The sequence below is a fragment of the Oreochromis niloticus genome, unplaced genomic scaffold, assembly GCF_001858045.2.
Source record: "Oreochromis niloticus isolate F11D_XX unplaced genomic scaffold, O_niloticus_UMD_NMBU tig00008064_pilon, whole genome shotgun sequence".
Taxonomy (NCBI): Eukaryota; Metazoa; Chordata; class Actinopteri; order Cichliformes; family Cichlidae; genus Oreochromis; species Oreochromis niloticus.
The window spans coordinates 64,140-91,838 of NW_020328944.1; the positions used below are offsets into that span (position 1 = coordinate 64,140).

Here is a 27,699-nt window from a genome sequence, read left to right on the forward strand (position 1 = left end):
TAATTGGATGAGAGTTTTGGAAAATGCTTATCAAAACTCTTAGTTGCCTCAACATTGCAGCTGCAGGCTTATTGTTCAGGAGTTGAATGTGGTTTTAACCAAGAAATATGTAAGATCTAATGTCTTCATAGAGACAGAATGCCATAGAATTACAGGCAGTTTGAATGCCTGTAATTATCAGGCTGTACTGAAGCCCATTAATTAATCTGAAAACTGTGCTGTGACTCCAAACCCAAGTACCCTCCTGGGAAATTATGGCTAATGTCACACTTGGATCTGCTGATAGAGAAGTGAGTCAGTGTAACCTTTATTAAATCAGGCAAAACAACACAAACTTATTGACTGTGGCGGCCTGCAGAAAGCAAAACCTCTTAAATAAATGGGGGTTAGGGTAAGCTGAAGCCATCTGATGTTTATGTTCATGAATATAACACACTGACACATTTTGTCTTTGTTTTTAGTTAGTTAAATTACTTTTAAATCTCTAGTTTTAGTTTAAGAACCATCTAGTCCAGCAGGTGGCGGTAATGCACCTTAAAGCTCTAACCGCCAAAGAAAAACCCAAAAGAAGAAGAAGAAGAAGCCGCAGAGTTCCCGCTTCATTGCGTTTGTATTTTAGTTTATTTTTCTTCCTCATCTAAAGTGAAGCACTAAGGTAACTTTGATCTGAGTTCAGTCAATCTTGAGTTTAGCTCCTGAGTGAAGTTTTCTGTTGCTCTCCTCGGTCTCTGTTGTCAGTTATTTGTTAACCTGTTGAAAGAAAAAGCCTCTACATCAAGTCAAGCTGCTATAAACTAATTTACATGAAGATATCAACAAATGCTAATGAAACACAGAGAAGAAAACTGTTATTATTAGAAGAAAGCTTTTAAATTAGCTAAGTGTAATCAGAGTTTCTATTATTTTATTAGTCTGTTACTAAGCGCTAGTTAGCATCTCTGTGTCACTGTGTGGCACCTGCACAGTTTTTGAATGCAGTGTGCTATCCAAGCTAGCTAGCTAGCGCCACCCTTCATCCTTATAAGGTCACTTCCGGCTCCAAAAAAATCCCAACATGTTGGCGGTAAAACTGCTATAATGAAATCCATTTATGAGAAAGGTAAAAATAAATGTATTCCAGGTTAAAACACAGCTGCCTTCATCAGTGCAAAGTTGTGTCAGCCCACAGGGCATTTGATTGTAAAAACTGGCCTCACTCTGAGAGGCCCATCATTAGAATCATTTCAAAGATGATTTGATATATTCTGTTCAGTATTCAGTAAATGAGCCTGATTAACTGTTAGCAAAATAATAATGATAGGCCAGAGATACCAGAGATGCATTTTTAAAACAAATATAGCCTCGAACCCTAAGAGGGGATCTGTTTTCTAATTTTATCAGATTTAAATGTACTGCAGATTTTTTAAAGCTCCAAACAAAACTGAAATGGAGGAACAAAGACATATAAAATAGAATAGAATAGTCTTTTATTGTCTTTGTACATATTCAACTAAATTGTGGGTGCGCCATGCCCTAGGCAAGATTTTAGGTGGCGCCCCCCTACATCGGCAGTGTAGTGTATGTACTCACAAGAAACCGAATAGCTTTGTCTTTGACCTTTTTTTTTTACTTAAAGAAAGCAAATTCACAATCAGAATAATTAACAAGATAAAAAAATATATGAATAAATAAATGAATACAAAAAATAAAAAATGAATATATGAAATACAAGAAATTTTACATACATAAACACAATAAAACGTGTCAACAAGTTGGATAAAATAAATTAAAAATACAATATAAATAAGATAATATCACAAAACAAGATATTAAATAAACCAGTATGACTTTAACAACTATATTACAAAAAAGGGGATCCTACAGAGTTCTCTAGTTGTGCTTTTTAATACTGCATTAACTAGAATGACTTACAAATTACTGTACACCACCCCCTCATCAACCTCACATCACCTGCTACAGCCTTACTCTCCTAGTCTTTCTTGCAGCAAAGTCATCTACAACATCATCATACGACAACTGATTTGAGACCACATGATTTATGCTTATGATGGAAAGTCCACTGAGACGTTCTTGCATCATAGTAGATCTCAGGTAGGTTTTAATGAGTTTGAGCTTAGAGAAGCTTCTTTCAGCAGCAGCCACTGTAACAGGAAGAGTGGCAAAGATTCTCAGAGCAACCTACATGTTGGGGTAAATTTCTGCCAGCTTCTTCTCATGCAGGAAGGTCAAGAGTTCCATGTTTGTCATGTTCTTTGATGGCAATGGTGGGAAATTCTGCATTTCCATTGCAAGTTCTGTGCCATTAATGTCCGGCTGGCTGTCATGGGTCAGAGTAGTACTCAGTGTTTGGCACTGCTGTAGCAGCTCTTCTTTTTGTAAGTTGTGGAAATTGAGGAGTACTCCAAACTTGTCATTCACCTCTCCAAGGTTCTGAAATCTCTCATCAAGTGAAGAGATGGCTGTATCCACTACCACATTAAAAAATGTGGTTTCCATTTTTTTAAGTGCATCTTGTATGGGCTCATCTGGAGACTCATAACCGAAGTGCCTTTTGGTGGTTCTCAATCGCTTTTGTTTGAGTTCAGCCTCCACATTCATTTCTTCACACATCTCCTTTGCCGTTGTCTGTGCATCAGAAAATCCAGTGTTTCCCTCACCTCCAGAAGAGCCTCTCTGACTTGCCGAGCCTGATATCTGACTGCCTCAATGCTTTTTATCCTGCTTTCCCATCTGGTCTCAGCCCATGATTTCAAGGTGGTTTTCACATGTTTCAGGAGAACACCCCACCTATGGGTGGAGGCTGAGAAGAGCTTGAATAATTTTGCTAAATGCCCAAAGTAGCCAAGGGCATCTGGTGAGCTTTTTGCAGCATCAGCTACTACCAGATTTAAAGTGTGGGCACCACATGGGACCAAAAAAGCTCTTGAGTTTAGCTGAAGCAACCTTGCCTGAACACCTTTATTTTTTCCCTTCATGTTGGCCCCATTGTCATAGGACTGTCCTCTGCAGTCTTCAAAAGGAATGTTAAGCTCCTCTATCCGTTTTAGGATGAGAGTTGACAAATGATCTCCTGTTGATTCCTCTGCAACAAGAAAGCCCAGGAAATGCTCTTTAACTTGTGGTATGTCTTCTTGTGACACTATCCTGACTATGACAGAGAGCTGTTCCTTATGACTCAGATCAGGTGTGCAATCTAAAATGATGGAGAAATACTTTGATGCTTTGATATCTTCCACAATGCGTTTTATTATTCTTGAACTGATGGTGTCAATCAGTTCATTTTTGATTGTTTTTCCCAGATAATGTATGTGACTGCCAGCTCCACTTTCTACTCTACTGACATGCTGCTTCATCACTGGATCAAATTTGGCCATAAGCTCCACTTCTTTCAGAAAATTGCCATTGTCTGGTTTATTTAATGTGTCTGTGGACCCCCTGAAAGCCATGTTTCTTTCAGCTAAGGACTGAATTATTGCCACCAAACGATGTAGAACTTCACGCCACCTTTTTCTCTCAGCCTCAGCAAGTGCCATCTCTTGTTTATCTATTGTGAGTCCTTTCGCAAAACGGACCTCCAAGTCCTTCCATGTTGCCATGTGAGCATTATGCTCCTGGCTATCCTCATGGACCTTGAGCAAGTGGCTTGCATTTTTCCAGTCCTTCAGACCTTCCCTACTCAGTTTGTAATCTCTCTTGGAAAACATTTTGCAGCAGAAGCAGTGCAAGCTATCCTCTTTTTTCGAATACATAAGCCAGGTTCTTCTCATCTTTTCCCCATTGATTAAGAGTCTGTTAAAATAATCATGCTGACATCTTCGTCCGTCTTTCTGTTTCGGGAATGTGAAGTCACTATCAATTACAAATGGACCTCTGTGAACTAACTCTGTTCGTACCTTTTCAGTTAAAGCAGAAGGCCAGTCAGCAGGGTCTATTGGTGCAGCAGGAGGACCGCTTGATGCTGCTGCATCACTGCTGGGTTGTGCTGCTGAGGTGGAGGCAACAGGAACACCGCTTGATGCTGCTGCAAAACTGGTGGGTTGTGCTGCTGAGGTGGAGGCAACAGGAAGACCGCTTGATGCTGCTGCATCATGGCTGGGTTGTGCTGCTGATGCTGCATCACTGGTGGGTTGTGCTGCTGAAGTGGAGGCAGCAGCGGTAGATGTGGTAGATGGCCCAGGGGTGGGATTTAGAAACTTCAACAGTGCATCTGAAGAGAGGAGTATGTGACACCACTGAGTATTAAAGTCTAATAATAAAAACATATGATTCCAGGAATAAAATGAAATGATATAATATAAATGAAAAACCAAAGAGATATATGTATGATGTTAACTGATATGCAAATGAGATTAGATTCAATTTATTGTCATCATTACAGTGAAATGCTGAATAGCAGAATGCAAAGTAACAGTATAATATCATATGAGAATGTTATGTTATGATTATCTTTGACCGAATCACAGCAGTGCTCATATTAAAAAACAGCATTCCCTCTCATGTGATATTGCTTAATTAAGATTAATGATGTGCACTTTAACAACTAGGCTTACAACTATAATATATACAGGGGTGGAAAAGTGACTACTACCTGCAGGGTAAACGTTAGCTAACCAGAAGGCAATAACAATGTAAACAAAAAACACCTGCTTAAAAGATGAATACAAATGAGGAATGGTGGGAAAGGTGGGAGTACTGTAATTACCTAACGTTACATTATTATTTTCCATAACAATTTAGCCCCCTCCACAATATTAACTGACGTTAAAACAGTTAACTAGCTATTTATTGATTAGCAATTAGCGAATCATGTAACATTAGCTTAATGCTAAAAATTTAGGTTACTATCACATTCAGACAAATAATTTCATGTAGGCTACCGTTACCTACCTCTGTCTTTTTCTCGTTTCTCCTCCCCTTCTTTTCTCTTTTTTCTTCCCTGGGCACCTGACAGTTTTGGCCGTTTTGACATCTTGTGTTGATTTTTTGATGTGGTGACGTCCAAAAGGAACCATGATACGGGAAGGGAGGGGGCGCGGCGTAATGTTGTAACAAATAATATTTCTATTAAATAAGCTTTACTTTGCATTTTAATTAACGTGGGATTATTTTTTGTATTTAGAAATAATAGTACCAACTTTTTTTTTTTTCAACATTTATGGCACTGGCGCCACGCCCCCTGATGGACGGCGCCCTTAGCATTTGCCTATACGGCCTGTGCCACGGGCCGGCCCTGTGGAAAACAATATAAATAGTAAGACAGCTAGAATAAATAACATATAAGAGGAGTATATACAAAGAGGAGGAAGGCACACATTAGAGGACAGGTGGACAGAATGCTTGAAAGTAGTGCAATGGACTTGATACAAGTATAGAATCGGAGTGTGACTGAGTGATGAGGGTTACTCAGATCATGGCTCAGATTTCTACACCCACTCAGATGGGATAATCTTCCACGGCACACCTGATCATTTCTCACAGCACACAGTGGTTGGGAAAAACTGTACTTGTTTATGCAGCTCATTGATTGTTCTGTTTTCGTTCTTGGCCAGGGCCGTTTTTTAAAAAGGAATTGCTCTCCTGGTACTGGTGTGCCATACTGCTGAATTTGGTATCAGTGCTCAAACCTTTTGTGTTTGTTTTAAACAAGTTGCCCACCCAAGGAAGCTAAAATTTGTTTTTGTGCTCTCAGATGAACATATGAGACACTTTTATTCTTCGGTGCAGTGTGGAGCCTAACAAAGTTCTGTTTTGTGTCCCAGCTGATCAGCAGGAGGAGAAGAGTCTGACGGAGCAGCAGAGGAACATTTAAGCTACTTGGACTCAGCTCAGCCACTGCAGAGAAATCAATGAGTTCGACACAGAAGGTGACAGATACTAGTGATAAGAAATACTCCATTAAAAGCTGAAGTACTGATATATATTTTATGTAGATCTGGGCGACATAAGATTTTTTCATATCACGATATGTTTTTTTCATTTCAGGCGATAACGATATATATCACGATATAAGCCAAATAACTATATTTGTAAGATTTAAATGTGCCGTTGCTCACAAGTAAAATGTGAAATAATTAGCAGCTTGTTTTAATTAAAATATTTATTTCCCATAATAAGTTCAACAGGGTAGATGTGCTTAAGGAACATTAGACTTCAGTTTCAGATAAATCAAGGCAAATATTGCAAACTACACAAAAGGCAGCCGCTAAAGCGTTTAAGTTTCAAAATAGAACAAACAAAACAGACTACTAAATTGTCAATTCCACTTAGAAACAAAATATTAATTCTAAAAATAAATCTTAGGTTGTTTTACAGAAGAACAGACAAAATTGACTAACTTTTGTCAATATCAAATAAACTGAGAACTAAAAGGAAATTCTCAATCTCTCCTTGTTGTATAGCTTAGCTTTTCAAACAGTTTTAACAGTGACTTTAGTCTGACAAAAGCCGAATGACGAATTAGCGCTTTCAGTCAGAGATTGAGCATGCACCGCTTTATTGTATTTCCAGACTTGCTTTCGGCACAATTTACAGTGCGCACTACTCTGTTTTTTGTCAGACTTGAAATAGCCGAAATTGTCACGGCGAGTGAGATGAGCCGTGTGGAAAATAAAGGAGGATCCAAATGCAGGCACTTGTACAGGTGAGAGGGTGGTTTATTAAACACAAAAAGAAAAGGACAGAACAGCAAACGGGACCGACAACTATCTAAACTGAGAACAACTAAACTACTGACGCAAACCAGGACCTGAACATGAAGGAGGATGAGCGGAGGTAGCAGACGACGGACAGCAGGAAGACACACAGATGAAGCAGGGTGGATACGCAGACGGACCAGCAACTACAAAGACAGAGGACGCGACTTAAATACACACAGAGAAACACAGGGAGATTACACACAGGTGGGGAACACAGCTGGGAATAATCAACAAGACGAGACAGGGGTAAAACTGAACACACTCACATGAGACGCAGACCTTCACAATAAAACAGGAAACAAGAACACTACACCAAGACGCAGACCTGACACTGAGAGACAGACAGAAAATGACACATGGAACTAAACCCACACAAAACATGAGAAGACAAATCCTAAATACCAATAAACAGAAACATGGAACTCTAATAACAATAATCATCATCACCATCATCACAAAATGAGAAAACAATCCAAAACACCAAGATAACTGAAACACAAAGTGCCAGAGAAACATAAAGAACAATCCATGATGCAAAAGTAAACCAAAACATAAACTCAAAATACTGGGTCCGACGGACCCAGAACCGCGACAGAAATACCTTCACACTACGGAACTTCTGTGGCTCTTCCGTTCGACAAGCTCTCCGGCATTGGAACCATCATCTGTTTTTTCTTCGGTAACCTTCGCTCACGCTCTCGGTTGATTTTTCTCTAGTCGGCAAACTCATTTCCTTCATTACCCGGGCTGCACGGCTGCAAAAACAAATACACATGTGCGCCTTGGCGCTTGTGCTGTACGTAACAAGTCACGTGACGTGACGCTGCGGCTGTGATTGGTTCGGCTCTGCGCTACTTAATTTGGATTGGTTATTCTTTTTTTTATTTCTTTAAGCGGACAAGAGAGATGAGGCCTATCCAAGGGCGTCGATTTGGCATGGACGGAGGGGACATGTCCCCACCAATAATTTGATCGCTTCTTGTAAAAAAAAAAAAAAAAAAACCTGATAGAAAGAAAAAAAAGATCTGTCAGCGTCTCAGTCACCCGGCGGTGCAGAAAGAGTTAAATTACGTTCTCTACTGGAGTCTGACCTCATGTGACAAATATGGCCAATGTGATTGGCTGAGCCTTTCAGGGAGCTCTGTTTAGTTTCAGCAGCGGCAAACCTGCGCTGAGAGGAGGATGGTAGCAAAGAGGAAGAACCTGGATATAAGAAAGTATTTTTTTAAAGAAACCTGTAAGTCAATTAAAGCCAAGCTCACTCATAAAATGTGTCCATCATAATAACGTTACAAGCTATGCTAGGCTTTGGCCCACATCAGTCTAAAATTGTATGCAACCATGAATTACGTGTTTTGAAAACTAACTGCACAACAGGCAGCTCTATTAGTTCTCCCAGTCTCAGAGCAACATTTCTAATTTTGATTGAAACTGTCAGAAAAAACGGCAGCCTCGAGCAAGCCAGGATATTAGTTTACAGAGGCAGTTAAAATTATACGTCTAACTTTAAAATGTTGGTGACACAATAATTTCATCCTAGTGGCACTGACATATTCATAGGGTTATTTTTGAGACAAAATATCATGAGGTAGTCATGATTTTGCAAATATTCCACCTTGTAGTGCAGTTTGCACTACAATTGTTAGGCTGCTGATGTAAATTGATTGATTAGTGTAGATTTGACAAAGAATCTGAATTGACATGTCTCACTTTTTATATGGCACGAATCAATGTGTTATTTTATCAAGAGGCAATATGTCCTAGTGCAGTCAGAGGGGAAAAGCCAGGGCCGAAGGTGAGGCACATCAAGCACAGAACAATAATTTTGTGGTCATCTTAGATGAGTTTTATCGACAAAAACCACCAGTTCATTTAGTGTTCTCTTAGTGCTAATGTATAAGAGAAGTTGGTGTACTATAACTGAAGTAATCGTGTTAAGATAAGATAAGATTACCTTTCGTTTTGTCACAGCAGAAAGTGGACAGTGCAAAGTTATATAGCAAAAATTAGAATACAATAAGAATAATATACTGTACACAACTGTACAGACTAGAATAAAATAGAATAAAATATACATTAGGATAAAAATAGAATACAAATGTTATATACAACTGAGTAAAAATACAACTTACAACGTCTTATTGCACATGTGTGTGTTTGATCAGCTGCAAAAGTCTTTGTTGTGGAGTCTGACAGCAGTGGGGAGGAAAGACCTGCGAAATCACTCCATCCCACATTTAAGTCCTTAAAGTTATATTCTTTTATTGTCTTGACTGTATTTGAAGCTATTTTTATTTTTGTATGATACCTGATTTATGTGGAATAAAATCAAAGTAAACTAAAGTCTAAAATACTTAGTTAGTCATTTGTTTAATAGTAATTTAACATTATATAATTCACATATAAAACTATGAATTGTAATTTTAAATGGTTTAATACCACGTAGGCAAGTATATTTCTTCTTTTTTATCAAGAAGCAAAGACGAAAAGAAAAAAAAAAAAAAAGAAACAGGGCGGGGTTCGGTGGTTGAAACACGCGTCCCCACCAATGCCAAAACCAAATCTACGCCCTTGGGCCTATCGCAATAGTTTAATTTTTCTATCGAGAAAAAGTTATTTCGCAATACATATCGTTATCGTTTTATCGCCCAGCTCTAATTTTATGCAAAACTAACTGAACCTTGTGCTATATTAATGTAATGTAATAATCATGTAATAATACAATGGCTACATTGTAGAGGGTGACTTTGCCTCTAAAGAGGAAAATGGGCAGGGAAGAGGTTAAAGTGGGATTCAGCAGGTGGGGAACCCTAAAATCAGCTGTAGTGGCTCAGTGTGGGGAAAAGAGTCACAGCTCACAATCATTTCTATTGAGAGCTCCAGTCGATTTTCTTAATGTACAGGCTGTGATCAGCTGACCCGCTGCTCTCTGTGGATGTACACAAATGAATTCAACCAGATGTCTGCAGATGTTTGATGAGTTGTCCTGGCTGATTTCCATCCTCTACACCAGGGGTGTCAAACTCAATTGCACAGGGGGCCAAAACTTAAGGCACACTTTAGGTCGCGGGCCAAACAAGAAAAACATTTATTGAACACACTAAATCAATGTTTTTTTAAACATAAATATGAATAAAAACAGACAGGAATATTATTCCAGAATAAATAAACTTTTAAAAAAAATCAACTTTATATGTTTTGCTCTTCATAAAAATATATCCTGTCAAAATTATGCAAGTTAGAAATATGAACATGCTGCCAAAAACCCCAGAAAAAAATAAATGAAAACATACACAAGGTTGGAGCTGCATGTAGACGGAGCTGGGGCATTGCTGCAGGAATGGAACTAATAAAAATTACAAGTTGATCCTATACGAGCTCTGCTGCTATTGGGCCAATTGAAGTATGCTACAAAAGAGCATTGAAAATATTAGATAAAAAACCTTTTTCATATCACCATTGTCAAATTTTAGATAAATACAAGTTTTTAAATTTTACTAATTTCAAATTATTTAAATCTGCCTGTCTAATATACAAAGTTACACATGGTCTGGCGCCTCCACCAATGAGTGATTTTATTAAACAAAAGTCTAGCAGTGTTGCCGGGTCTCGACTGACTCGAGCCACTGTTAGAGGTGATTGTGAATTGACATTCAGGCGGACCACCTTTTCACAGAATGCTCTGTCATACCAGGGAGTGAGCTTCTGGAATAGTCTTCCACTGTCAGTGAGGGAAAGTACAAGTCTACCCATCTTTAAGAGTCACTTAAAAGGGCGGCTGAGGGACACACAAACATGTGATCATGTTTAATAATCATGCTTTATATTGGACGGGAAAAAGAGTTAGTGTATTACTAAAAGGGAAACAACTGTTAGTGCAATGGGTGAACGCAATATCACAACAGTCAGGGCATATGCAATACTGGGGTTTGTGCAATATAATTGATGTGTTTCCGTTATTGTTATCTATGCTGTCCTCTGTGTCCACTCTTCTTGTCATTTGTTTGTTCTAGTATAATGTGATGACTGTTTTTGTCTCTGTTACATGACCTGTAAATAGTGTCTCTGTATGTTTTTACTAACTTGTGTTTAACACCAACCTGCCAGAGGGTCTGCAGATGGAAATTAGCCCAAGGCTATAATCTGGCATATTTACATTTATTAAAATGTTCATTAATATGTATTGCCCCTCTTTCTAAAAAAAAAATAAATAAAAATAAATAAACTGTGCGGGCCATTCAGTGTCGTACTTTGCCTTGAGTGTACCATTACACTGCAGCTCCATCTGAATCTGCACAGGTGCAGTTTCCACGTAAATGGGTTGAGAAGCAGCTGGAAATTCTCTTTTTGTGCTTCCCAGTCACCAAAGTGCCGTGCGAACTCAGTGCGCTCAGTTTATCAGCAAAGTGCGCCGACTTGGTTCAACATTACTTTAAATCACATTTGTGAGACAAACTGCACACAAACAGTTTGTGTGTTTGCTGATGTTTGTTGGGCTGATAGAAATGCTGCATGTGAAATTAACTGCCACATAAAAAATATTACTCCATTTATTGTCGCTCGTGTTCTGTATTGCTAGCTAGATGTTGAAATACTGCGACCGTAACTTATCAGCACCTGCAGTCGTTCAGATGCTGCCCCCCCCCCAAAACCCCCCCCAAAAAAACAAGACAAAGGCCCACTTTAACCCCTGACTAAGGTGATGAAATAACTCCCCTCAAATGCCTTAAACCAGAAGTAACAAGCCTGTTTTGAAAATGTAAGGAGTAGAAAATACAGATATATTTTTTTAATGTAATGAGTAAAAGTAAAAACAACCCTCAGGTTACAGTCAGACTCTGACATCATCCTTCACTGAACCAAGCTAGTAACTGTTACATTTGATTTATTATTATTGAATATATTAGAAAGTTATAGAAATATATAATAGGAAACAGCAACAGGAAATATAAAAAAAAGTGCAGACCTGGTAAACATTTATTACTATTCTGAGTGTGTTAGCATTAATATTTGTGTACAAGCAGGAGGGATGGGCATGATTTTACAGTGTTTTGAATGGTCATTAATTATTTTTAACACCAGGTTGGATGTAATGTGTTACTACTACCAGTAGGTGGGGATAAGAGACCTTTAAGGTGTTTGGTGCCACACTCCACCTTCAGGTTTAAAACTAGTGTTAATGGAGGGAGTTTGAAGCTTCAGTTTGTTCAATGAATGCATTTCACTCACTGCCTCTGTTTGTATCTCTGTCACTGCAGGACCAACATGGACCGAGAAGTCAGCGCTCTCAGGAGGCCGACAAACCTCACAGAAGAAAGAGAGAGAAAAAATACACCTGTGACGAGTGTGGGAAGGATTTTACTAGGAAGTCTAAACTAAAACAACATCAGCTCATCCACACTGGAGAGAGACGTTCAGCTGTGACTTGTGTGGAAAGTCGTTTTCCTGGAAGAATGCCCTAAAAAAACACCAAATCATCCACAGTGGAGTTAAAGCTTACAGCTGTGATCAGTGTGGTAAAGCTTTTACTCAAAGTAGCAACTTACAGAGACATCTAGTTACCCACTCTGGAATTAAGGCATACAGCTGTGACATCTGTGGAAAAACTTTCAGCCAGCTAGGGAGCCGAAATATACACCTACGCATTCACTCCGGAGAAAATGTGTACTGGTGTGATCAGTGTGGCAAATACTTTACAACAGACGCACAGTTACAAAGCCACTTGTTTACCCACACTGAGGAGAGACCTTATCAATGTGACCTGTGTGACAAGACTTTTAAAACTCCGAGTCACCTGAGACGACACCAACAGATCCACACCAGAAAGAGACTCTACAAGTGCAGTTACTGTGAGGTATGTATTTTTATTTTTATCTTGTAAGTTCAGTCTGACTGTTTGGAACAAGTCTGCTCATTAAATTGTGTTAGCATGTTAGCACTTCTACTGTACCGAAGAGTAGCTCTGAGCCATTATTCAGATTTTCATTTCAGTTATGATTTTTGTTTACACAATCATGAAAAACTAAAAATGCTGAAAATTGATATGATGCTGTTATTTAATCTCCAGGCAGCTTCGTGTTATATCATGTTGTTATTTCTGCATAAATGGCCTTTGGTTTACAGCGGCTCATTCCTCTGTCAGGTGTAAATGGAATCTTCTTCTGACGAAGTTGTGTTTTTGTATTTTCCTACTCAGTTGTATATATTATTCTATTCTATTTTATTCTATTGTATATAGTATTTTATTTTATTTTATTGTATTTTATTGCATTCCAGTGTTTTCTAATTTCTGCTACATAACTTTGCACTTTTGCTGTAACAAAACAAATTTCCCACCTGTGGGACTAATAAAGGCCATCTTATCTTATCTTATCTTATCTTAATAAAATAAAACATAAATTAAGTACAAAACCAAACCATTCAGTAATCTTCTCATATGGTTAACAAAGTTGTATCGTTATGTAATGGTATTGTAGTATTGTAGCTGTTGTATCATTGCTTCCATATAGCTTTAGTACTTTTAAACATTAGTGTTAAAATACCCATTTAATGTTATAATTACAGTGTCATTGGGGGTAATAGTGTTTTTCAGCTGAGTGTTATAACTGCACAGTTACAGTGTTATTAATGCACTGTTAAATTAGTATTATTGCAGTGTTACAGTAGTTTAGCATATGTACCCTAAAAACAGTAGCGTGGTAGTACTTAAGTGTAAGTCAGATGTTACTGTAATATTAAATAAGTATTACTGTAGTATTATGGTGGTAGTATTGTAGTTATTGTAGCCCAGTAAACTGAGTGTGTTAATCAAAACAGTAAAATGTAATTGGACGTCTGCAGAGATGCTCTTTATTTCAGGCGATGTTCAGGATAAAAGTGTTGAAGGACTGACTTACACTGTCTTTGTGTCTTTGTTTAGAAGCAGAGCGACACAGATGGATCCACTTCTCAACCCTGTCATCGCTGTGGTGGTGGGAAAGACTTTCGTTGTGACATCTGTGGAAAAACTTTCAGTCAGCAAGCCGGCCTAAAAATACATCAACGTAAACACACTGGAGACAAACTGAAATACTGCAAAGAATGTGGGAGAAGCTTCCCCACATCACGTGACTTAAAACGACATGAAATCTTTCACAGTGGGGTCAAAAAGCACCTCTGTGATCAGTGTGGGTCATCCTTCACCACTGCAAGTGACCTTAAAAGACACAAACGAGTCCACACAGGAGAGAAACCATACAAGTGCAGACACTGTGACAAAAGCTTCTCACGTTCAAGTAGTCGTAACTAGCATGAACATACACACATGGAAGGAAACTACAGCTGTGAGCAGTGTGACAAGAGCTTCAGTAATCTCAGTTCATACTCCGCACACAAACGATCCCACGTTACTAATAAACTGTTTCACTGTTACCAATGTGCCAAAACATTCACTTCATTATCTGCTCTGTGCAAACATCAGCGCGATCACGCAGGGCTGAAATCGTTCCCATCACAGGATGACAGCGAATCTGAAGAGAGAGAAACATCCTCTTCTGGTTTCAGAGTCCAACTTAAAACCCTGGAGATCAGGCTCCACAGAGTTCAGATCTGCCTTCCTTAAAGATCTAATGAGGCTATGAATCAAAATGTTCCTGTAATTCCATTTTAATCTTTATAAATTGTTCTTCTGTAGTGTTTGTGTTCAGTGGTTACCTTGTTTTTTTTCTTTTCAGTGGTTGGATGAAAAATCAGTTTCCTGTTGTTCAAGTTTTTATTGAATGTATTTTATTAAAGTTCTTAAAGTTCTTTTTGAGTTCTTTTTGTTTAAGTTCTTAAATAAAGTTAAAAAAATGTTAAATAAAGAATTGGTTTAACGACAAAGATTTTGAGCCATGATGTCATTTCCTGTATTTCAGAGTAAAGACTGAAGTGACAAATGGAAACATGTTTACAGTCATGGAATAAACACCGATGGGTCACATGTAGGAAGTACTATTGCTGACCTGATAGACTCGACCTTGTTTACAAAGAAAGAAAGGAACTGATTACATGTGTCAGCAGAGGCTTTCAGGGTTGTTTAGAGTAGAGCTGATAGTCTTAAAGAGAACACGGGGATTATGACAATTTAACACAATGATATGAGAAAAATATCTGTTTCTTTCATTTTCACTGTATTCTGTTCAAATTTCCAACATTCTTTTAACATTTCAAAAGAAACCTGCAAATTGTCTTTCTTCCACTTTCACTCTGCTCTCCTACACTGACGCCTGACTGCTCGGGTGGATTCATTTAACCAGGGCTGAGGAATACGTTTTGGGCGCCTGGTTTTTAATGTGTTCACAGTGTTTAGGGTCTGAGTACAGGTTTAATGGAACTGCAAAAGCAGCTCATCTGGGGTGGACCCAATAAGTAATGTCAGGGTCGGTAAAGATTTTCTTTATAAATGTGGAGGAGAAGAGAGCAGCGGCGGGGTGGAGCTCGAGCTTTAAACTCATGCACAAGAGAAACAGGTTTGTGATGAGAGAACACTGAATCCCCAATTTCCAAATTAAAAACAGATAAACCATATGATAACACCAGGTCAAGAGTGTGCTCCTGCTGGTGTGTAGGGCCTTCTACAGACTGTACAAGGTCAAAACACTGAAAAAGATTTAAAAAGTTGAGTAAGCAGTCCATCAGGGCAACAGACATGAATATTAAAATCACCAACTATTATAATCCGATCCTGTTTAGGCACAATTTCAGCCAAAAAACATGAAAAGTCATCTAAAAAATCTTTGTTAAACTTAGGCGCCGATAGATTACTGCACACACACAACTGGTTGAGAGCGTCCCAGTTCAAATATGAGAAGTTCCAGGCTGGAGGGGAAACCAGTACATGGAGTTGTTTGTAGTGAAAGTTTTTTCTTAAAAACAGTCAGTATTCCTCCTCCTCTACCTGATCTCCTTGGAGCATTAAGAAATGAGCAGTCGGAGGGTAACAGTTCAGAAATAATGCTAGGCTCACCAACTCTCATCTGTGTCTCAGTCACAAACAGGAGATCCAATCCACTGGAAGAAAGAAAATCATTTATAAAACCACACATTTATCAGAGCCATCCTTGTTGGAGCTGGAGCCTGGGTAGAAGTTGTCTGTGTAGCCCACGTTAATGGGCGCAAATTCAAAAAGTTTATTCCACGACCCCTGTTACACCCCAGTCTAGGGGTACAGGAACATAACACAAGGGTTAGAAAGGAAGTGACCCCGCCCTGGTCCCCAAAACCACACCCAGAAGCCAATTTCTTAAATGAAAGGTGATTTATTGTCTAAACTGAAGCTGAGCTCTGGGGTGAACAAAAGCCAAAATTACAAACAAAAGCCTATGTGAAACAAAAACCAAACAAAAGACAAATGCTATACCTAACTCTCTAACTGAAATAAACAGGAGAAAACAGTACAAGAAAATAATAAGGCAGCTCACCCCTTCTGCTTCAGTGCCTATTTACAATGTACTATTTACAAGTGAAAATGTATCTACACACTATGTACAAAGCTCAGTAGGTCTCAAGAATCACACAGACAAACATCACAGAGTTTGGAGGCCAAGGATGGGTCTGCTGCTGTCAGTTGCTGCCGCTGACAACTACTGGTGAGGGATCTTTTAAAACAGCCACCTGATGAGGGGACCAATCAGCCGCCGCCAGCTCTCCAATCAGGAAGGACCTGTAGATTCTTAAAGACACAGACGGAAACAAATTCTAGACGGCCAGGGCCGTAACACCCCCAAGATGCAAAAACCAGTAGCTGGAGGCACTGAAAGGCTTTTCTAACAGTTCCTGTTGAATCAAAGAAGAACCATAAAGGTTGCTGGACTGCATGATGGCCTTACCCCCGAGAAGCCTTCCTGTTAAAGGAGGAACCAGTTAGAAGTTATTTTCAAAGTAGCTGAGCTGATTTCATCTCAAGTAAGTGATGAACTGTTTGTTCATTTGTTCTGCCACTTAAAGGACATTTAAGGATGTATTTTGTCTAGTCTGTCTAGTTGAATTTAATCTAGTGACTCTCATGAACATTTGCAATGATAGACATGTTTTTCTTGTTTATCCAACTATTTAGTAATTTCAGTATCTGTCAGCTATAAAATATAATATATAAAATATATAAAAATATAAAACTCACCTGCTGTTTATATTTTAATGATGTAAGACCAAATGTCTGTCAGCATATTATATAAGTATTCCTCACATATCAGCCATATGCTGTTTTTATATATTCTGACTGTAAACAGCTTGTACAGCTTTGATATTCTTTGACACCAGATATGAGGTGATGGGACTGAATTTAAAGGTTTCTATGTCCCAATGAGACATTTACACTAACCAGTGACAGTATAACTGTAATACTGGTTAGTGTATTACAGTTTTACATCCAATTTACATCCAACATTTCTGAGAGAAATAACTGAATTTAAAAAATGGCAGACCTCAAGCCAGATTTAATTGATAGAGATATATGCATGCATCATTAAATGTATGTATCCCAGATAATTGGTTTTCATCTTGTCATGGGAGACCCACCCCTTCCTCCCAAGTTAACTGCAGCCAAAGCTAACTAGTGGGGGTATTTACACACTCACAACCAGTGGGGTAAAAACAGCAGCCAATAAACTGGCAGCCTGCACGGCCACTGATGTGCTAGAAGAGCTAGAAGCTCTGGTCATGGAGAAACTAAGAGGGGACAGGAAGTTAAATGACTACAAGGATCAAATCATAAAAGCCACCAGTACCCACACTGGAGTTCCCTGACACAAGAGCTCAATGACCATTAATGTGTACGTCCTCATCACTGAAAGAGTGGCCACTGACCTGTAGAATCAACTTTTTGGGATTTCCTTACCTGGATGATTGAGCACGCATCAAGGTATTTAAAGAAGCCACAGATTCTATTGAATTCTAATATTTCTCTTATCAACAGGTTTTATGATAAAGGGTCTAATATTCATCCCATGCCCATCATTTACTAAAAGTACAGAAAACAGATCAGAATCCTGATATCCTGTCAGCTCAGTCATTGATACTAGCTGCTATTTACAATATCTGTGATATTGAACATTAGTTGTTGGTAAGGCTCTCCACCTTGGCTGATGTGTGTAGGAGAAAGCACACACCACCTGTGATGAGAAACCAAACACAAGATTTCATTTCATTTTTTAATATCAAATATATTTGAGACTCAAGAAAAGTGAAAAATGGAGAAAGTATTTCATTTTAGCAAAGTGTTCACTGACAGGTGTTGCCAGCTTTGGTGGCTCGTCTCCCACTCAAAGAGGACCAAGAAGAGAACAATACAGTGTTCAGCTGCCTGGCTATGCTCTACACACACAGCCCTGCTCTGGTACAGTCAAAACCACATTTACATCTGTTTACATTTCCAATGTAGAGGATGAGTTTAGATCACTGTGGTCCAAGCTCGTTGTCAACTGTAGAAACAGTAAAGTGTGTTTCCTTACATTTATTTTGTGTTGAAAGAAGCCTTTGATTCACATTGATTATTAAAGAGCAGCTGTTCACATGTTTAGAAAGATGCTTTGAAAGGAAAAACTTCCGACTAATCATTTCTTTTATTATATGTTAAATCATTTATTCTTACAATCCAACACATGCAGAAACTTTGACATGCTCTGATGTAAATCTTGAACTTCCTCACATTGTGCATTTTGTCCCTAAATTTTAAAAAATATTTTTAATTACACTTTTTTTTCTTAAATGTTTTTATTTATTTTTTTTATCTCTATCAAGTCGTGAATTTAATGAAACCCATAGTTGCTGCTTCCAGTCATGTCGTGGGCAACAAGGATGTTGATAAAGGTGAAGATTTCTATGGCCACATGCAGAATAACTTATCAGATTGCATGTTAAAATTCCCTTGAATGAACCCTCATGACTCAGAGCCTCCTCTGTCCCGGCACAGCACTCTCATCAGTATTTGGTTCTTTTGTAGTGATCTGTCTCCAGTGTTGACCTCTAACTCTCAGTTTGTTTCTCCTCCACAGAAAGCCAGAACATTTCAGCAGCACTCATGAGAAAGTTTGAGCAGAACCACAGTGCTGAGGTCCAAGGAGCTGTGACCTCACTTCCTGCAGAGCAGAGAGCCTTGTTAACGTGCATGCTGTGTTTACTTTTTCTTATGTTAGGAGTTCTGGTTCACCATCCTCTGTTTTGTATTTTGATTTCCTGCTTCACTGTAAATCGCTGCTGCTGTTGTTTACACAGTTTGGACACACTTCTTGCTTTGTTCTCAAGAGTGTGAAGTAATGGATTTAATCTGCTAAGGAGAGTTTTTCATTCCCATTGCCCTTTGGGAGTCAGCGGGCTTTAACCTGTGGAGAAACGTGTGTTTTTGCTCCTTCTAACTGACTTATTCAGAGATTTCTCACTGTTTGTACACATGCTGAATGGTTAGTTTTGAAAACACTTACTTTACCTTTAGTACTCTGCTCAGAAATGCAACCTGTGACCTTACACAGCCCAAGAACTTATCCCAAAACATAAATTAACAAGGATAGAAGCTTTTTACAAATGTTTCAACAGTGTAATTCTAACAAGGTATGCAATGCAGCTAATGTCAGTTCAGAAGTATGAAGTGATAACACTTTGACATCACTAAATCAAAGCAGTCTTGTCATTATAAGCTTTGCTGTGGTGTTCATTTTTAGTTGTACTCATTGTGTTGCTCCTCAGATCTCCTGTTGTCCCTGAGCCTGACTAAAGCCCGGCAGCTTGTTTTCAGTGTCCATAATCATCTGCACGGGTGTCAGTCCAAGAGTAAATGAATAATTGTCATTTTGAAAAGTGGACCTGATTCTTGACAGCGCTGAGGAGTGAGGGTTTGTTTTCAATGCTGACGTAATGTTTGGTACGATTTTTTTTCATTGCCTCAGGCTGTGGCACACCACTGTGATCCACATGAGTCTGACAAGTCACCCGTTATCTGAGAGGTCGCTGCACACTGCAGGGAGAGTGGGTTTTATGGAGAGCATGGCAATGCAGAGCTAACAGTGACACAGCAAAGAAAAATCAGAATCAAGAAACCCTGAGCTGACTTTAATGGCAGCAGACGTGACATTAAGAGCCTCACAGATCAAAAAAGTATGGGGTTTAAACTGCTTCCAGACCTGCACACGTCTGTTTCCGGGGCAGGATATCCATTCCAGTACAGCAGAAGGAGCGGTCAGTGTGGACCTCGGTGCTGTACAGGACCTCCTGGAGCTGTTTGTCTCCTGGCTTCTGGGCTTTCACTCGTATCTGAAGGACAAAATCGGAAAATCAAGTTGCTCTCACTGTCACCTGATTTCCACAGACTGCCATCTGACCACATCCCTGCAGTTGGATCTCTCCGCCATACCTCTAGGATGGTGATCTCTTTCTCCTCCAGCTTCTCTGCTTTGTTCTTCACCTGGGTCTTCTTGGTGTCAACCCAAACCACCCTCTCCTTCACCTCTGACCTGAATATATACACACGATTGGTTCTTAAAAAAACAAACAAAAACCAAAAAATGTCCCCACACAGAGTGAGACTCAGTCTTGGAAGCCCAGATCAGCCAGTGTGGTGTCCAAGAAAGGGAAGGGTTGGTTTGCCAAGTTGGGCTGTACCTCGATGGGCAGTGTCACCAACATGGGGATATCCTGCTCCAGTCTGACGCGCAACATCTTGTTGTGGGACCCCGGGAGCTTCCTGTCTGCCGATCCGCCTCTCCGTCGGCCTGCTCCACAGTCGCCGCCTCCTCCAGAGAGCGTTTCGTGTCGTCTGCTACCAGTTTGACTTGCTGATCTTTATCTCAGGAGGCAGTGGGTTTTTACCCTCTCCCCCTTTGGTCTTGTGCGTTATCTTTTAAAACTCGCTATCTGCACCTTTTGGCTCCAGCACGTCTTTATTGTTAGATTTGTTGCTGGCTGTGCTCTTCTGCGGGGTGCTGATGATTCGGTGTTCTGCTTCTTCTGATGGTAAACGCCTCTGGAAAGCCTGAATATGTGAGCGCGTCTGATTCATACAGAGTTCTGCTCTGCCCTCCAGGCTGATATATGCAGCCAGTGTGAATGTGTGTTATGTGTCACTCACATGTTAGGTTCATTAGACTGTCACAAGGGTGATGCACGGATGGTGGTGTTGTTAGGGCCAGGTGTGAGCAGGCCAGCTTCTGCTTTTAAATCAGGTAGACTGTGACCTCATCTATGTGCAGCACGTTATATATTTAATCTTTTTAACTGATTGGTGATTTCAGGCTAAATTAGTGAACTCAGTGACAAGAAAGGAAGTGAAAACGCTACAAGGTCACTTCAGGTTCAATGTAAACAACACATTCATGACTACCTAATGAGATAATCCATCCACCATATCTAGTCCTCCACTTATCATCGTCAGTCTTCCCCGTGTGCCCTCTGACAGCTGAGGTGAGCAGCAGTCTTTCACATCACAGCGTTTTCAGCTGTAAAGAAGAAAATGCATCCCAACTGCAAGTTTCAATCCTGCTGCTGTAGGACACAAACACAGGACGTGTAGCATCACACCAGGCACACTGTGTGCGCTGTCCTGTACACTTATCATCTTGGCCACATCGAGGTATTTGACAAGCAAGCACTTATATCGTTATTGAGCCATGAGGTCACAGAGGAGTTTTTCTGCCAGCGAGGCACCATCTGGTTCCGTCACAGGCAAGAGATAAAGCCTCTGTAACATTTCACATTTCAGTCATTTCTATATGCAGCATGTTTCTACAGGATATGCAGAATCGGAAAGAGAGAGACTGATCTGTGGACTACTTATTTTCTCAGTGGCTCAGTCATCGAATGACAAGGAAGAGAAGTCCAATCCTTTGAGATGCAAAGAATAAGTAACATTTTATATAAGTGTTTAAAGAGCTAAAATTTAACACAGCAGATACAAATTGTATAAAAGTGGAGTTAAAAATATTAAAAAGGATAAAAATTCACAGAGAAGATTAAAAAAAAAAGGTCTAATAACACCACTCAGTCCAAACCTCAACACTCTCTGTCTAAACACCTGAAAATATCATCATATAAGCAATAAATCTGAACCACATGAGCCCGATAACAGTTTTAAAAATATCCTTAAAAATACAGAATTTCCAAGCATTAAAACATGAAACATTGTTTTGTTTTGTTTTATAAAATAAGGCTCATGTTAATTAAAAGTCATTCACATAATTTTCTTCATATGTTATTGATTAAAAACTGGATTTGTGTTCGGATGAGCTCAATCTCTACTGGGTTTTAGCTGGATGCTGCAGGTGTGTTCAGCAGCCATCATGAGCTTAGCAGAGCTTATGGTGACGCTGCTGTAGGGCTCAGTTTGATGTACGGTCACCTGACCAGCAAACAGGAGCTCTGTTGAAAGGAAGTGTGTTAAGGGAAAATCCCAAACAGAAGGCTGCCAAGTAAAACAGAGACACAGTGAGACAATATAATCAATCACATGTACATGGGTGAATCGTCTCGAGAGAGAGTCACACAGTACACTTCTTTATTGCAGGTTATATAGGCATGTAGGTTACACAGCAGACGGAGGCAGTCTCCGCCTGTTCTCAGAATATAGATTGCTTAACTGACAAATGCATATCTTACTAAACATTCTGTCTGTACTATACTAAACGTCTGCTTAAGTGGCACTTTCCGTTCCTCTTTACACAGGAACTTGTCTTCACAGGCATTTGATAAGCATAGGCAAGGCTTCATGTTTATCAGAGTGAATCGTCATTCAGAGTTTACACAATCACAAGCAAAGCATATCAGGGTGAATAATAAACAAAATCTTTTCACAAAGTGTCACAGAATAAAACCATTAAACATGTTAAAGATACCACGCTCTGCGACAGCCTTTGTTACTGTACAATGCAGGGACATTTGTCAAAGTTCAGCTATAATGACACATTAAATTTAAATTCAATTCAGGGTCACCTGGTCCAGCCCTAACTATATGCTTTAGCAAAAAGGAAAGTTTTAAGCCTAATCTTAAAAGTAGAGATAGTGTCTGTCTCCCGAATCCAAACTGGAAGCTGGTTCCACAGAAGAGGGGCCTGAAAACTGAAGGCTCTGCCTCCCATTCTACTTTTAAATACTCTAGGGACAGCAAGTAGGCCTGCAGAGCGAGAGCGAAGTGCTCTAATAGGGTGATATGGTACTACAAGGTCATTAAGAAAAGATGGGGCCTGATTATTTAAGACCTTGTATATGAGGAGCAGGATTTTGAATTCAATTCTGGATTTAACAGGAAGCCAATGAAGGGAAGCCAAAACAGGAGAAATATGCTCTCTCTTTCTAGTCCCTGTCAGGACTCTTGCTGCAGCATTTTGGATTAACTGAAGGCTTTTCATGGAGTTTTTAGGACATTCTGATAATAATGAATTACAGTAGTCCAGCCTGGAAGTAAAAAATGCATGAACTAGTTTTTCAGCATCACTCCGAGACAGGATATTTCTAATTTTAGAGATGTTGTGCAAATGGAAGAAAGCAGTCTTACATATTTGTTTAATATGTGCATTGAAGGACATGTCTTGGTCAAAAATGACTCCAAGGTTCCTCGCAGTGTTACTGGAGGCCAAGGTAATGCCATCCAGAGTAAGAATCTGGTTAGATGCATATTTCTAAGATTTTCAGGGCCGAGTACAATAACCTCAGTTTTATCTGAATTAAGAGGCAGAAAGTTAGCGGCCATCCAGGTCTTTATGTCTTTAAGACATTCCTGCAGTTTAACTAATTGGTGTGTGTTACCTGGCTTCATGGATAGATAGAGCTGAGTGTCATCTGCATAGCAATGAAAATGTATGCTATGTCTTCTAATGATACTGCCTAAGGCAGGCATGTCCAAAGTCCGGCCCGCGGGCCGTCAGATTTCACGTGGCCCGCAGCTTCATTCTAATTATGTATTATTTATGGCTCACTTTCCAAGTCTGAATAAATAAATCTTGAAAAAAAGTGTAATCCCTTTTTTCACCACATGGTGGCAGCACATTTTTCTCTGCTACCTGCACCTGTGCTGCGAGCCCGCCTTTCTCTACTCATTTCTGCCATGGCGACTGTACAAAAAAAGAGAAAGGTTGACAGTGAGGGCCACCGCTTTTAGGAGCAGTGGGAATTGCAGTATTTTTTTTTTACTGAAATTCAAGGCAATTGTGTTTTTGCAATTGTGTGCCTGATTTGTAAAGAGACTGTTGCCCTGTTTAAGGATTTTAACATTAGGAGACACTAGGAGACTAAACATGCTGCAACATATAACAAGCTAACAGGGAGTGAGCGCTGTTGTGGAAAATTGGCACGCAACACTGTGGCATGAAGAGTTGAGGATATATCGTCAGACATTCACAGACAGCTGGGGGACAGAGGAGTGGATTTTGATTATTTCTCATTAGCCTGTGATGAAAGCACCGATGCATCTGACACCGCGCAACTGCTGATTTTTTTTACGAGGAGTCGACAACAAGATGAACGTGACAGAAGAGCTGCTGGAGCTCAAAAGCCTTAAGGGTCAAACCAGAGGAATGGATTTATTCATTTCTGTTTGTGAAGCTGTTGATGATATGAAGCTACCATGGAGTAAAGTTTCTGGGATCATTACTGATGGTGCACCTGCCATGGCTGGTGAGCGAAGCGGATTGTCCACACTGATCTGAAATAAAGTCAGCGAAGAAGCAGGTAACGCTGTTAAACTTCACTGTATCATTCATCAGCAGGCTCTCTGTGCCAAACATCTCAAATTTGATGATGTTATGAAACCAGTAGCAAAGACAATCAACTGTATTCGCTCTAAAGCTCTGTACCACCGACAGTTTCAGCAGTTTCTGCATGACATCCAGGCTGAATATGGGGACGTAATTTATTACAATGATGTGAGGTGGCTAAGTCGGGGGTCTGCACTACAGCGATTTTTCTCTCTGAGAGAGGAAATCAGACAGTTTTTAGATGAGAAGGGACAACCAATGGAAGAACCGTCTGATCCTGTATGGCTGGCAAATCTGGCTTTTTTGGTTGACATTACGAAGCATCTGAATGCGCTGAATGTTAATCTTCAAGGAAAAGACACAGTGGTGAGCCAACTATACGCTCACATCAAGGCCTTTGGAGCCAAACTGCAACTTTTCCAAAGACACTTGTCTCTAACAGAGCCCTGTACCGCACACTTCCCAGCTTTGAAAGAGGTTATTGACAGTTTCCCAGTGGACATTAATGTCCAAATGAAGAGTTACGCAACAGCTATCGCGTCTCTTTCTGGGGAATTTAACAAACGCTTTCAGGACTTTGCAGCTATTGAAAAAGACATGTTGCTTTTCTCATCTCCCTTCTCCGCGGACCCTGATGATGCTCCTCCGCAGCTTCAGCTGGAGCTCATTGAGCTGCAGTGTGACGATGAGTGCCGCGGAAAACACCGGCAGTGTTCTGTTGTTGACTTTTATCAGCAGCTAGACAAAGACAGGTTTCCTGAAGTGCGGTCACTTGCTAAGAAAATGCTGAGCTTATTTGGTTCCACATATTTGTGTGAGCAAACGTTCTCTGTCATGAACTTAAACAAGAACCGATTGAGATCAAGGATGAGTGACTCCCACTTGCGTGATATTTTACGCATCTCAACCACTGGCCTCAAACCAGACCTGATTGGTTTACTAAAATCTAGATCTCAGTATCACCCATCTCATTAGTCCAGGGATGTCCAAATTCTGTACTGGAGAGCTGCTATGCATGTTTTAGTTCTTTCTGGTTTAGCACAGTTGAATCAAATGAAGAGCAGCCCTCCAGGAGTGACATCCCTCCATTAGTCATGTGTTCCTGAACAGTAAAAAGCATAAAGCACACTAATGCAATCCACAAAAGGATGCGTATTTTGTTAAACTCTTATGATTTGGTTTTAACTGTTAATGTTATGCTCTTAATTCATAGTTGAGTGTGTTGTGTACATATTGTGTATATTTACAAATGTGTTTATTTCTTGTGGCAAGTGAACTTCCAGTTGTGCAATCTTCCTGTAGATGTGAAAAACTTTGGCTTCCTGAAAGATCTTGTAAATGTCAAGGGCAAAATTCACTTTTTGTAAAAAAAAATTAAAAAAAACTTTATTGAAAACAGAACACTTTTCATTACTTATAACTCCTGTTTAAAATGTTCATTAGGCAAAGATATTGCAAACTCATGGAAATTTAGGGTATTCTATACAGTTTGTTCAATGTTGTCTGACTCTTCAGATATAAATGAAAGGCAGAATTGTGTCTTTAGAGTTGTAAATGCTTGCCTGAGTGTCTTTTATTTAGGTACATTTCCATTTTAAAAATAAAGGTAATTGTGACTATTAAAATTGTTCTTCATTATATTTTCATGTAACTTTGTTATGGAAAAAAATGTCAAAAGGAACCATTGGCCCCCGGGCATCTTCACTTTATAAAATTTGGCCCTCTTTGCAAAAAGTTTGGACACCCCTGGCCTAAGGGAAGCATGTATAATGTAAACAGAATTGGTCCTAGCACTGAAGCCTGTGGAACACCATAGTTGACCTTAGTGTGTGAAGATGACTCTCCATTTACATGAACAAATTGGAGTCTATTAGATAGATATGATACAAACCACTGCAGCGCAATACCTGTGATGCCTACAGCATGTTGTAAATCAGCTCAGCTAATTTGAAAATAGCTTCTAACTGGTTCCTCCTTTAACAGGAAGGCTTCTCGGGGGTAAGGCCGTCAAGCACTCCAGCAACCTTTATGGTTCTTCTTTGATTCAACAGGAACTGTTAGAAAAGCCTTTCAGTGCCTCCAGCCTCCTCTGAAAGACACAGGCATAAACACAAACATGAAGCTTAAAGCTGCCTTAACTTTTCTTCAATGGCCGCTCCAGATGGTTATGGTCCGTTCCGTCACATCCCAAGGCGTCTCCTGGATCCTGTTTTCTCCTGTCTGGTTCCTGTTGTGGGCTGAAGTGTCCATAACCCGGCTCGCCACTGTTTTTTGCATCTTGGGGATCGTGGAATAAACTTTTTGAATTTGTACGCATTAACGTGAGCTACACAGACAACTTCTACCCAGGCTCCAGCTCTAACAAGGATGGCTCTGATAAATGTGTGGTTTTATAAATGATTTTCTTTCTTCCAGTGGATTGGATCTCCTGTTTGTGACTGAGACACAGATGAGAGTTGGTGAGCCTAGCATTATTTCTGAACTGTTACCCTCTGACTGCTCATTTCTTAATCCTCCAAGGAGATCAGGTAGAGGAGGAGGAATACTGACTGTTTTTAAGAAAAAACTTTCACTACAAACAACTCCATGTACTGGTTTCCCCTCCAGCTTTGAGCTTCTCATATTTGAACTGGGACGCTCTCAACCGGTTGTGTGTGCAGTAATCTATCGGCGCCTAAGTTTAACAAAGATGTTTTAAATGACTTTTCATGTTTTTTGGCTGAAATTGTGCCTAAACAGGATCAGATTATAATAGTTGGTGATTTTAATATTCATGTCTGTTGCCCTGATGGACTGCTTGCTCAGGAGTTTTTAAATCTTATTCAGTGTTTTGACCTTGTACAGTCTGTAGAAGGCCCTACACACCAGCAGGAGCACACTCTTGTCCTGGTGTTATCATATGGTTTATCTGTTTTTAATTTGGAAATTGGGGATTCAGTGTTCTCTCCTCACAAACCTGTTTCTCTTGTGCATGAGTTTAAAGCTCGCGCTCCACCCCGCCGCTGCTCTCTTCTCCTCCACTTTTATAAAGAAAATCTTTACCGACCCTGACATTACTTATTGGGCCCACTCCAGATGAGCTGGTTTTTCAGTTCCAGGAAACCTGTACTCAGACCCTAAACACTGTGAACACATTAAAAACCAGGCGCCCAAAACGTATTCCACAGCCCTGGTTAAATGAATCCACCTGAGCAGTCAGGCGTCAGTGTAGGAGAGCAGAGTGAAAGTGGAAGAAAGACAAATTGCAGGTTTCTTTAAAAGAATTAAAAGAATGTTGGAAATTTGATCAGAATACAGTGAAAATGAGAGAA

The 27,699-nt window shown here is 39.7% G+C and overlaps 1 long non-coding RNA gene across 1 annotated transcript; it reads left to right on the top strand.

The window, feature by feature from the left end:
* The first annotated feature begins 565 nt into the window (after positions 1 to 565).
* LOC109200268 (uncharacterized) lies at positions 566 to 12,033 on the top strand. Its single transcript, XR_002060455.2, has 3 exons — positions 566 to 655; positions 5,760 to 5,864; positions 11,954 to 12,033. It is a non-coding gene; the product is annotated as an uncharacterized LOC109200268 (long non-coding RNA).
* The last annotated feature ends 15,666 nt before the right edge of the window (positions 12,034 to 27,699 follow it).